Genomic DNA, 13,142 nt, shown 5'->3' with positions numbered 1-13,142 from the left:
CACAATGTGCATAGAAGAGAGAAAAAAAGTTTCTATGTGTAAGGGAGGATATGTTTTATTCTTGCTTACTACACGGGGAAACAAAAAAGAGAAAGCTGGTTGCAGTCACTGAGACAGCATGCTTTAGCGAAAACAGAACTTTAAGAATCACAGCTGCTATATTAACCAGAAAAAAGCTATTTGAGTAGTAGAGATACTTAAAATACTAAGTGCTTTAAAACAGAAAGAGATTGCCAGTGTTTCCTTTTTATAAGACTGTATTGTAGTTCTTTATGCATTACAGAAGTTACCTTTGTCATTTATTGACTCCCGATGCAGCACTGGACGGCTGCTTCTCTTTCAGATAGTTTAAGGAGCTGGCAACTTGGGCTTTATGTTCCTGGGAACATGTTGTGGCCTTTGATTTGAAGTCTGTGGCCTTCTGGGAACTCCAGTGGCAATCTTGGTTGCATACGTAATAGTGTTATGGCTGAATGTTCAACTACTATGCCCTTGGTTTTCTTTGTTATTAAGGGAGTCACATTTTTTCAGCAGGGCACCATAAGCTGGCTTAGTTTCCTGATGCACTGAGAAGTTAATGGGGACTAGAGCAAGATTCTCATGTGATTCCTAGGACCTCATTAGTGATACAAAATAAGATTGTAACAAAAATCTCAGTTACCATTTTCTTACGTGTTTTGTTCATCTGTGGCGATCTTTTCAAGACTGCCTTTCTCTTAACTTTTCCTGGCCCTGAGGAACAATCTTTTTGCATCAGTTAGATCGTGATCAGAGCTAATAACTCAGCAGTAATTTCAATAAATGTTCATGGAAATATTTAGCATATAATACTCAGCAGCAGCATCTCGCAGAAGTAAGAGACAGTTGTAACCTTCCAGTTTATGGTGAAAACTTAGCTCTGGATGACTTTATATCTGTTCCACATGGTGGATAAACATAAACCCCACAAAATCACTGCCTTACTGGCCTAACCTAGATTATTATTATGACTCTACCTCTGTTGATCATCATGTACGAGACAAGAAAACTCACTTCAATCACCTTTTGCTGTCTGTTACACATAATGGATGGCTACTGATGGTGAATATTTTTTCCTTGACATTAAGAGCTGGGTTACAGTGCTCAGCTCAGTCCATCCAATCAGCCTTGGGGATTGCTGCAATCTGCAGTTCTCTGTTATATAGCAGGTTATAGATAGGGTGTTTTGCCCTCTCCCTAATTGTTATATAAAGGCACAGTCATCAGACTGAGTAACCACTAAAAAAGGAAGCTCTGGGCCTAAGATCCCTCAGTTTAAAGGGAAAATGGAAATTTTGGAATAAAAATGGAATAAAGCTAACTAAATGCTGGTGTTGATGAGTAGCCTCTTCATTATCCTCATGCAGCAAAAGGTAGATTTCCAGGACTGAAGTTAGCAGGAAATCCTTTCAAGCAGCTTTGAAAATTTTAGCCAAGAATCCTCTTCTAGCAGACTTCTGGCAGCATGTGTGCACCCTTCTGGTTTCCTTTTTTTGATGAAGAGCAAGCTATACACATAGTGAAGGATTAAAAAGCAAGATACCAGTAATAATAATATATTCATTTCAAAAACTGGCAAGTTTTCTTCCTTGAAGTCAGGAAGTACCCCTGAGCCAGCTGGACAGATTGAATACTGGCTATCACTACTGTTTTCCAAGACAGAAGACATTTGATAACCTCTTTCAAGCTTAATTTTTTTACCTCTTTGAAGCATGTTGTGTATCTTCTTGCTGTCTATAAAGAACAGTGAGGCCCTGTTTCTGACAGAGGCCTTGAGGACAATACAGTTGATAAATCCAAGTGATGATGAAGATGATGACTGCTTTAATAAGTTGTAAAACTCCTGCTGTTGGCATGTAGCCATGCACAGTTGCCTGCTTCACTGTTCTGGGAATTCCACAGCAGTCTGACAAATCAAAGCCTTATTCCAAGGCCTGTCTTTGAAGGTACAGTTGTACTGACCTCTAGGACTGGGGGCCCAGGATCTGAGCATGCTTTTAATGTTAGAAAGCATGGGGAGGTTTCATAGCAGCAACAGTAATTACAGTTTCTGGCCAGAAAAATGCCCATGTACAAAATAGTCATCCACCTGCAGTTTACCAGTGGTGGCCTAAACAAATGACTAACTTGCTGATCTTCTATCCTGTGGAAAACATAAAGTCACGGTGAAAGAGGAAGAGTAATTTAACAGTACATGGCACTTCCCATCTGAGGAAATTGAATAAGGGACACATACGTACATCACCAGCAAATCTTAGCTGATGTGGTGATCTGTGCCTCATGAATGGTAGAAATAGAAAGACTCCATTTTGTACTATACTTGTGCAACTCATATAACAAGAAAACAATCACAGCACTGCGATCGTGATTCATGCTTGAAACTGTTAGGCAGCTGTTTACTGTGTGCTGTATTTATTTCCGTTGCTGACAGTCCTTTGTTATTACAGATGCTACAACAATGCTGTTTTAATTTTTACACAGAGCTGGAGAAATCCACCTAGATGCAGCCTTCGAGAACCTTTTTCTCAGTCCTCTCCTCTGTAAACTAGAGGTGGGGTAAGAAACACAAAAATGGGGAAAAACTGTCTTTGTGTACTTCTTTCTTTTCTCTCCCACCTAAGGCCTGCTTTTGTCCTTAACAGGCTCAATGACATTTCCAAACAGCTAAATGTTTTTGTTCTTTCTTTCCAGGTAGATTTTCCTAAGCAATCAGACTTCTGCTGCAGCATTACATTAAAAATATATATATTAGAAAATAAATAAATAAACAGAATGAGCATTTTAACTACAAGCAGTCTTTGCTCTTTCACTGCAGCATGGCTTCCATCCAAAGCCAATTATGTAAAACAACAGCACCTCAGCACCATTACCAACAGCCATCTAAAAGGAAGAATTACACCTACTCAAAGCTGAAAACATTTTCAAGAAATTTAATTATTTTCTTACTTTCTCGCCTTGAGCGTGCTTCCTACCTTACTTCACTCTAAAACGCCTTGGGTGTTATTCATCTAGAACATATGGAGCACTATATAAATCCAAGTTGTTGCTGATTTTACTTAAAAGTCAGGTTTTATTTTGTTTTTACTTCTGCCTGTTTACACTCCTTGAAACATCTTTTGCATTGCCCCAGATGTCGCTTCTCACAGTGCTTCATCTTTCCTACATGCTAATCTTGCTTCCTCAGTACTTGTGATTTTTTGCTTCATATAGTGATAGAGAGGAATGCAATGCCAAAAACTAATTGTCAAAGAAAATGGCAAAATGATTTAAGTTCATGCCTTTAAATTCAGTATCAATTAAGTTTAATGGTCAAAATCCTTTCATCGATTTATGAAACTGTGTAGATCATGATTTCTAAAGGAAGAAGTGACTCTGAGACAGCTCTATCTAATAGAGAGATTTCTCTTTATTTTACAGCCTACTGTCTTAACTTTAACATACTATGGATATAATTTGTAGCCTTTCGTTCTCATATTGGGTTTTCAATGATCTTGGTCAAGAATTCCAAGTATGCTGATAACAGCTGCTGGCAAAGCATGTTCCCTGTGCTGCAATTGGCTATAAGATGCAATAATTGAAGCATGATTTATTCTCACATACGGCAACAGTGGGCTCTCTAGAATATCCATCAGTTAAACCCTGGAGGCAGAGTGAGTTGTTAGTTACTGGCTAAAGTTGTGGTGGTCTTCTAGCATGTTTTTCATTTAACAACTGGGTTCTCTGCAGACCATAGACATTTCTAAGGAGTGTTCCTCATGAGGAAGTCGTCTTAATTAAGATGACTTAAGATCACATGTAAGCAATGCATCTTTTTCACTCCTTTATCTACAGTTCTCCCCTAACATGAACTGGGAGCTGTGAATGAAAGCAAACATTTGGAAGAAATCTCTTTGACTTAGGCATGTGATCAGACAGCCCATAAAATATGAGAGGCACTGAAGTGAAGGGGAAATTTGGAGGGAAGAGTAAGAAGAAGAGACTGAAGGACATATGGGAATATACATAGAATTAAGGCAACTAGAAGCAGAAGACAGAACTTGGCCCTGTAGCACAGATGTTTTTTGCAAAGCAAGCAATTAATATGGTATAGCGCCAGCCATCAGCCTGAATTCCTCTTGTCATCATTGAAGAGAATAAATTAGTAGACGTACATAAATTTTGAAAGGAGGAAATATGTACTACATTCCAAAGCATGCATATTTCTATTAACTTACTCTCTGTGGAGCTGGATGAGAAGAGGCAAAAAATCTGGGACTTTGGGTCTCAGTCCTGTTTGAAAGCTTCTACTCATTTAATCACCACTCGTTCTGGCCTCATATCTCTGCAGTTTTTCTCAGTACTAACACTTGCTCCTGCTGCTGCTGAAGGCAATGGAAAAAACATCATTGCGCTCAAAAGCACTGGAATTATAAATAGTCTCTCAGGAGTCTGTCAGCATGGATATCTGTAGAAGTGTCCGGATGCCTGCTAACAGTAAAGTCCAAATTTTTCACGTTGGGATAAGGATTATAGCAAAGACCTACAGAAAAGAGAAGGCCTAGGCGGGGACCATGGCTCTACCATTTAGTAGCGCTGTGCTAGCAGGACCATAGGCAGTTCTTGTTGGTAAATACTGAAGAGGTACTGTGTGACTGTTGTGAGGAACTTCAGAAAGCTCTGTAAAGTCCTGCACAAATGTATTATTATGCTCTGCGGCAGTACCTGCTGCTTCAGTTTTGCTTGCTGTCCCTGTTTGAAGATCTGCTATGTGCAATGCTGTTAGAGCACTGGAGAGCTCCAGCAAGGAAAAGAGCAGTTCCTTGGCTTAAAAAGACCTAAGAAGCATTAAGAAAGCTTGTTGGTTCTACACAAACATAGCAGCATTCAATTATAACCCAAGCTTTTTACCAGTCTCACTCAAGTACAGCAAATACCAGCTGGAGGGTAAGGAGGGATTTGCTTTCCAAACAGCTAGGAGAGGCATTTATTTCACTAAATTAAACAAATATCATCCTGTTTATGGCAGTAGAAGTCAGCTGGACATCATGAGCCGTGGCCTGTACTGCAGGCTGTTCAGGACTTGGCATCCAAGAAAGATCTCAAGGGAGTACAGAAAACACAGATGTGTGTCTGCGGGTCAGTGGGATCCAAGCACAAAGCCCCAGAGATGGAGGGCAGGTTACTTCCACCAGCAAGACTGATGTTGCTGGTGCTACAGCGTTCTCCCATGGTCTCCTGAGAGAGCATCTACCTGCAGAAGAAACGCAGCATGCATTGACCATCTAAATTTCCAGAGATGCAGCTTTTCCTGCCTGCAGTATATTGGCTTAGTCCTGGCTGTTGAGGGCTGCCCAGTGCCTGACCAAAGGGACAGAAACCATCCCAGTTGGAAAGACGGACTAGGTACAGTTCCTTCCCTGTGTGTATGAGCACAGAGAGCACTTGTATCGTGCTAAGAGCACGGACGCCATGCTTTCTGTAGCCCTGTGGCACTACGTATATGAGTAACCTCTACCACTCATCTTGCTTGTCCCTTACTGTCCAGATGACGGCTGCTGGTGATTTTGAATCTCTCAGCTTTACAGGGTCCCTGTTATCGATAATGCAAGAAAAAGGAACTCCATCACACCGAATGATACAGAGGATTTCCAACAGCAATTTGCATCAGCTGGTTATTCTTATTGTGACCTGAGTTTGGGCATTTTGTCAGCAGCCACTCATGCACTAAATATTCTGGCAACCTGCAGAGAGGCTGTGACCCTCTTCACTACAAGCAATCTAGGAGGCAATAGGGCATTCATTCCCTCCCAAATAATGGGTGGGAAGGTTGATTGATTTGCTTGATTGATTTGCTTGATTTGTCGAGCAAACCTCCAACTGATTTCAGGGGGGCTGGCACTTCACTCCCTCCCCACTTCCTTTGCCCTGCATTCCTACATTCCCTGCTTTCCAGTACTAGCTTACTTTTTGTGTAATATAAGGCCTTCCTTCTTTCTATTTTAGATAAAGCAGTCTGATAATGCAGACACTCTTGAAAATCCAAACAAGAATACACCTGCCATCAGAAAAAGGATAAACTTCCTGATTATTTAAAGAAGAGTTGCTCCGGGCTTGTATTCTTTAGTGAATTGAGACCTTAAACACACCCTACCTGAGGTTTGCAGGAAGTCTCTGGTGAAACCAGCATTTTAGTACAGCTCCTGAGTCCCAGCCTGGTGTTTTTGTTTGTTTTTTTTCTGAGGACTGTCATTCTGCTGGTAAGATTAATGACTGTGCAGTGTGAGAGAGAAACGGGAGTGGACTAGTCAGTACTAATGCCAGTACACAGACATGCAGACTTACTTCCAAAAAAAAAATGGAACTTACCTAGCAATAACTTAGAAAATCTGATTTCTTATTTGTTCCAATAGTGAGAGGCATTTCCTTTGTCTCAATCTACTTCTCAGCAGGAGTCCCACGCTGATGAAGTATCATCAAATTGTCAGCTCCCACTGAGAGAGACACCCGCACTGCTCACTGATTGGAGAGATGGAAGCAGTGACAGGTGTTTCTAAAAACTGTTGGGTTTTAAAGTTAAAGGAAAAAATATATATATTTTTCCCCTCCTGAAAGATTTTTCTGAAGTAGAGGAACCTGAAACAAGGCCATGAATATTATGTTGGGAGAGACAGAAGAAAACAAATGAAACTAGCTAGTGTAGTGAGGAAAGGGGTGGCAAAAGAGTGTGGTAGAAGGGTATAGAAAAGATGCATAAAATAGAAAAAAATCAGTCAGCATTTTCAATCAGGAGCAATAAGATATACAATAAAATTTAAGAAAGTCAACTTCACTGGTCCAAGAAATTTTGTTTTAGGTCAGCTGAAGTCTCAGTACTAGGCTGTTGTTGGGGTTCATCTCACAATGACCCACTCAATCAAAGGAGTTAGTGAGATTCTGAAAATGGATTAATCATTTTTATGAATAATGAGGATATCTGCACTTATATTGGTTAGGAAGAGAATGCAAAATTTATGCAGGACCAGTAGCACCACATATTAAAACTGAGCGGCAGCTCTTCTAACAGCAAAACCATATTTCATTTGCCTTTTTAACCATTTCAGAGAGAGTAATGGAAATTCTCATTGAAATTGTTCAGCAATGGTCTCCTCTGCTAAATGGGGATAATGCCAAGCCCTCCTTTTACACAGATGAAAACAAGTGTGTTAATTTATGTGAGGTCCACAGCTGCTAAAGTCAGGAATGTGATGTGAATGTCCATAAGATGAGTAATCCTACCTTCAGCAGGAAGTGAATGGTGTTCAGCGAATAAGCCTGGGACCACACAAACAGAGAGGAGAAGGTAAAATATTGAACAGCTTCTCACACAGTGGTTATTTGTCTGTCCCCTGCATTATGAGCCACAGGCCCTCTGGGAAGGACTAATATAAGCTCATGCAATTAGATAATGCATGCACACAGGAGGGTTAATTAAGGTCGCATGGTTCTGACGTCTCCCATCTCCGTGTTTGAGTTTGCAGCCTTAGTGGTGCGGTGTTTTTCAGGTGACTGTTTTTACCTTTTGTGTTTGTCTAACAGAACATAATCCATATTCATTTTCTAACAGCACCCAACCTTTGGCTTCCCCGATTGTTGCTAAACTGCATTGAAAGCCCCTCATCCCACCCGCACAGGATCCCTCTTAGAGCTTCAATCACGAGCTTCCCTCCAGCAAGGGAGACTGAACAACAATAATAAAGCATTCTCAGTTTCTTTCTGCTACGCTTCTGAAAAACAGCAATGGAACTGACCAGCCACAGCCAAACTCATAATAAGGTTTTAATTCCCTTTTATGTGGGGATACACTGATACCAGGACTGGTGTAAGAAGGCAATTGAGTGGGAAGGGGTTGGTTTGTGTAAGCATGGAGATCACGGTAGGCTACCCTGCGATTCGTTTGTATAGAGCATGATTCAATATGCATTGGATAGATAGATGCTAACTGAACAAAGATGTCTGAACCCTTCTGTGCTCAGAGTAATTCGTGCTGTCTGTCATGTAAGGGCCAGATGCTTCCTCTGGACCCCTTGGGCAAAGGAGCTGGTCACGGGCTATGAAGAGCACAGTCTGGCAGCTCCACAGATAAAGTATCTGGTCATTTGCTGCCCTGCAGCAGCTTGGGGTCTATGGCAGTAGCCAGGGACTTGGTACTCCACGTATTGCTATTAGGCAGATAAAGCGGCTTAATTGTGTATCTGCAGGGCACTCTCCTGTTGTTTCCCTGTTTTTTTCCCCATTAACCCTCTTCTGAGCACACCTGACCCCTTTGTCATGGGGCTGAATGATCCCACTACGTCTAAGCCTCCCAAGACAGCTTTTGGCAGCAAATTTAGGCCAGATATTTTCCTGTCTCTCTACAGTATTTTTTCTCCTGCCATTCTTCTCATCTCATGTGCAAACCCTCCTGGGAAAGGCCTACAAAAGTTAAGAGGGATGAAACCAATAAGAGTCTATAGAAGTGTAATACTACTCTATTCTGGAATTGAAATGGAGAGTCCTGTCTTCTGCAACCTTTTTGAGCCATGCTACTGGATTATATTCTTTGACAAAGATGTTAATTGTATTCTATTCTATAGGATGTTCAGAATGTAAAGAAAGGTTATCATTTTCTCTTAAATTCTGCAGGGTTTTTCCACAGAAAACGACATCACAGACTATATAATGCAGTCACCACATGAAGTATGCCCATTTTTCTTTTGTTAGGTACCTTTTTTATTTTTTGTATGAATTATTTATTACTCATTAATACCAGAGGAAGTGAATTGTGCTCCTGAACATGACCAAGAGAATGACAGAAGCAACGTGGCAATAATTACAGGAGTGCGTGAGCTCTCAAAATGCCTGTAAAAATGATTTAGTTGGTTGTAGAGGGGGGAAAAAAAGGATTTTTAATGTCTATTTTTGTAGGAAGCTTGAATACCCAGGTGATGAGTGCTATATAAATACCATATTGACCATTTTAAACAGTCTGTAAACCTCATCTTGTGTACTCATAGTGAGAGCAATACACAAACAGCACAATGCTCTTTGACATACTGACATCTGCTCTTAAATGTTGAAGTATTTGGCTGGATGAAATAACCATTGCATCTATAGATGAGGAGTTGAGCAGCCCACCAGATCCTTGGCAAATCCCCTGTGAAATGAGAGAGAGATCTCAAGGCCTCGGATCCTTGTGTGCATCCAGAGTGTGCTGCCACTGCAGAAAATCAGAGCATTATAGGTAGGGCTCCACGCAGCATAGGGCTCCACTCCGTAGGTAGGGCTCCACAATCTACTTTCCTTTTGTGGTCCTCAAAGACTTTTAATGTGTCTTGGGTACTGCTAGAAAACTTAGACCTAGCAGCTTTTCATGCATTAGGGGTACAGTACACTCAGCACACCCGTCCTAATTACATCTTGACCTTTTCTGGCAGGTTACCCTAATAAACTAGCATCAATTAATTTAGTAGTAGGCTCCTTCCTTTTAAACTAATCCAGTGCCTTCATTTCTCTTGTGTAAGTTGTTTTACATTTTTTGGCCCTATCTCTTTGTGGCTGTTAGGATAATTAGTTGCTAAAATAAGTCCTTAAAAATGCAGGAGTAAAGCAACAGAGCACTCTAAAATAGGTGCATTTTGTGAAGCTGTCACTGAACAGAAGATGTGGCTGATCATCTGAGTGACATGAACAGACAAAAGGGTTATAGGGGGGTTGTTTTCCACAGACAAAGAGCAGAAGTCCTTGCACTCTGAGTAGCTCTAGTTTTAGAATAAGGCAGCAGAGATAGAGGGTGAAGGGGAGTTTGATCCAGGTAGGTGGATCTACGTAGCAATCGCCGTTGACTTTCTGTGGGGGTTGTAGAGGGGTCTTCCCACTTTGCCCATGTTATGCTTAGCTCCCCTTTACAATACACCAGCAGAAATCCGTAGACAGCTACTGGTGCTCCTGGCACCAGTGGGAGGTGGAAAAAAGAAGAGAGTGCTGTGTATGTAAGTGCACGTGTGTGCACAGATGATTTGCTCTGTGACAGTGACTGCAATGGACTTGGCTCTGAAGGAGCACTCCCTGAAGAGTGGCTGCAGGATTGCTGTAAGCCTTAATGGCATAATATGTTTAAAAAAAATGCACAACCACACATTTGCATATTTATCTTGTACCATTAAAGGCACAGACAGCAAGTGTCAGCAGCAGAAATGAGGAGAGGGGAGACTGAAAGATTTTCCCACTGATGCTTAAACCTTCAAGCAACCACAGTGCAAAAAGCTCCTGTGCTATTTCTCCCCACAGCCCTGTGCTCCTGTCTGCACCAGCGCTGTCTGATCTTGAAATACTTTTAAAATGTCTCAGGAACAGACTCAGTGATGACATTGCTGGTGCAGCTTCAATGGGAGACCAGTTCCTGTTTTATACAATACCGTACAGGTCTGCTGCTGAGCGCAGAGGAAATTACTGCCTCAACTTGCCATAACATGAGGTTTTATCATGCGCGGAAGTATCTTCCTTAGTGGGGTGGAAATAAAAGAAATTTTTGTCCCCCTTTTCCCTTCACCTGTGAACCTCAGTTTGCTTCTTTTGTGCTTCTAATTCCAACTGGAAGCATGAAGTAAAAGAAAAAAATCCAAAAAAGCCATTTTGCCATAATCCAAGTTGTTGTTTTTTCTGATTTACAAATGTTTCTTTTGGGACTTTATCCAAACTGCAAGCCTTGGTGAGGGTCAGTTTTACTCAGCACTCAAAACCTGATAGCAAGATTTTCCCCAAAATCAGGAGGGCGCTGTTAAAAAACATGGATGTTTAAAAGTAGTGCACACTTAAGGTTCTTTTCTTTAGGTTTATAATTTTTCAGTTCTGTTGGATGACAGGTTTTCAGCCTTTCCAACCCCATCAAAAGGAACAGACAGCATTTTTTAAGAGAAAGCTAAAGATTCCCACAGACCCAGAGTTCAGAGCTTAAAGAAAACAATCACCAAATATGGCAAGAAACCATGAGCTGGAGATGTTGAAACATCATTATTATTATCTGCTCATTCTGTCTTTCCCAACAGGCTTCACACCAAACAAAGAGCAGAGAAAATGCTCTCACCTAGGACAGGATGAATAAGCCGGTTAAATTTTAAGAAGTGCCAGGCACCCGCAGCTCTGGTATCAGTGGGAAATGCAGGTGCTCTGAGAATAAGATCCTGTCATCAGTTTTTTTCCGCTGTTGACTTGCTTTCTTGTTCTCTGCTCAGGTGGGACACAGTCCTGTTCCTTTTCTGTGCAATGAGACTAATGGAGACTTGAGGCTGTTCTCTGCAAACTTGATCTATGGGCTTGGACAGGGTCCTTCAGCCTCTTGCGCACTCTGCACTTACAGCCTGGATGACGTGGATTTGGCTAAAACACCATTTTGCTTGCTTTTCCCAGTTTATTTCCCACAGAAATGAGGGTGTGGGAGGATGCATGTGCCTAGGCCTTGCCCCGCCACGGAGCTGGGATTTGCCTGTCTGTACAGAGGAGTGCAGGCTTCATTTAATTTCCTGCTATGACCTTACTGAAAACAGCAGCGTGGCAGGAGGTTCAGCAGTGTAGTGCCTGACTCTGCAGTCAGTGAACAGTTGCCCACGTAGTAGTGTAAAGTGGACCCCACCAAAAGTTTTTTGGTGTACTCAGTGCCATCAAGTTCCTTTTTGTGACCTAACACCCCAAGTCTAACTGGCTCTGAAGTCCCTTGATCTCAGTTTTTCTATGCATGGGTTGTCCTATATATGACCCAGTGGGACAAGAACAGATTTGGAGTGCAGCATCTCTCTCCCTTGGCTGTGAGCAGTGCCAGTGGCACTAGTTCTCTGACTGACGTGCCTGAAAGCTTTCCTTAGCTGTCAGATGCTGAGCAGGGATTCCTGCTGGTGTGCAATGGCAGACAAGTGACATTGAGTCAGCTGGTAGAAGGCTATGCTACCAGTCTCCACAAGTGTACCTCTGCTGGAGCAGGGAAAGAGGCGTGAAGAAAGCTAAAACAGAAAGAGCTTAATAAGGTAAGCAACAGGAATCCAAATGACCAATGACAGAGATGCACATATTTCCATGCTAGGATATGACTCTACCGTTTCTTTATTACAGCTGCCCTTTTAATACATCCTCAGTAGTTTCACAAGTTGCAAACACCTGTGAACTAGCAAAGGCTGAAAAGAAGCATGGATTTCTCTCCCTGCTGGTCCTGCATTGATTGCAATTAAGGAGGAGGAACTGTAGGTAAGGCTTATATGAGTGCATATCCTCCCCAGGCCAGATGAGTTCTTGCTGTTTGATTTTTTTTTTCTTGTCACTTCCTTCTGCTTGTTAAAGGTGCCAATTGTATAATTTTGCGCTATGATTTGAGAACACTATTCACACCCATGGTAGTGATGTTCCACTTCATTGGGCTGCACAGCTTTTAATTTCAAGTTAATACAGTATAGAGGTTTTATGTCCAACATTCTAAATGCCACAGCATGTTGATGAAAAGAAATTACATTGATGAAACAGTTAGGCAGTGATTAATATGATCCATAACTTAGAGTGATGTAACAGCCCTAGCTTTCTCTCCTACACAAAGTGATGTCCAATTACTTGCTATTGATCAGATATTGCATTGCACCAAATGGGACGCCAGCATCAATTCATTTCATCATATTGAATTTCAGCCAATATCAATGGATATTTGGCACATGTTTTGCTGAAACATTTGTCTGCCATCACAGAGCTGATGAACAGGTTGGCAGGTTTTGTTTGTGAAAGGGTGGGGAGGAGACAGAGAAGGAAGAGAAAAGAAATGCACTAATTCTGCTTGTGAATTTCTCCCCATGCCTAGCACTGACAGCACAGGAATGCCTCTCTGCATGTCCACATTTGTTTCACACAAGTGTCTGCATGCCCCTTTCAGGCATGTTAACATTCTGTGCTGCTCACTGCTTATTTTTTATTGATAATCAAGTGAATAATTAAAGCCCAACAGCTACGTAAAAAAACACATAAATCATATGTGAGTAATGCTCCTCTGCTCAGGCATAGCTCCTGTTGTAAATGATGGCCTAGAAATCCATGATTCATGCCAGCATGTATCACTTCCTCACTCCACGTTTGTCTGTAGGACACTTGGGTGCCAG

General features: G+C 41.6%; 2 long non-coding RNA genes across 2 annotated transcripts in view; one reads left to right on the top strand and one right to left on the bottom strand.

Moving 5' to 3' along the window:
- Positions 1-13,142, top strand: part of LOC121072328 — a 94,722-nt gene that overhangs the window by 49,705 nt on the left and 31,875 nt on the right. The window lies entirely within an intron of this gene.
- On the bottom strand, positions 2,888-7,450 carry LOC121072327. The gene is made up of 4 exons (XR_005821123.1): positions 7,273-7,450; positions 6,364-6,513; positions 6,149-6,267; positions 2,888-5,248 (listed from the first exon to the last, which is right to left on the bottom strand). It is a non-coding gene; the product is annotated as an uncharacterized LOC121072327 (long non-coding RNA).

Source organism: Cygnus olor, chromosome 6, assembly GCF_009769625.2.
Source record: "Cygnus olor isolate bCygOlo1 chromosome 6, bCygOlo1.pri.v2, whole genome shotgun sequence".
NCBI lineage: Eukaryota > Metazoa > Chordata > Aves > Anseriformes > Anatidae > Cygnus > Cygnus olor.
The sequence above is the reverse complement of the archived record's forward strand: the minus strand, read 5'-3'. Positions and strand labels throughout refer to the sequence as shown.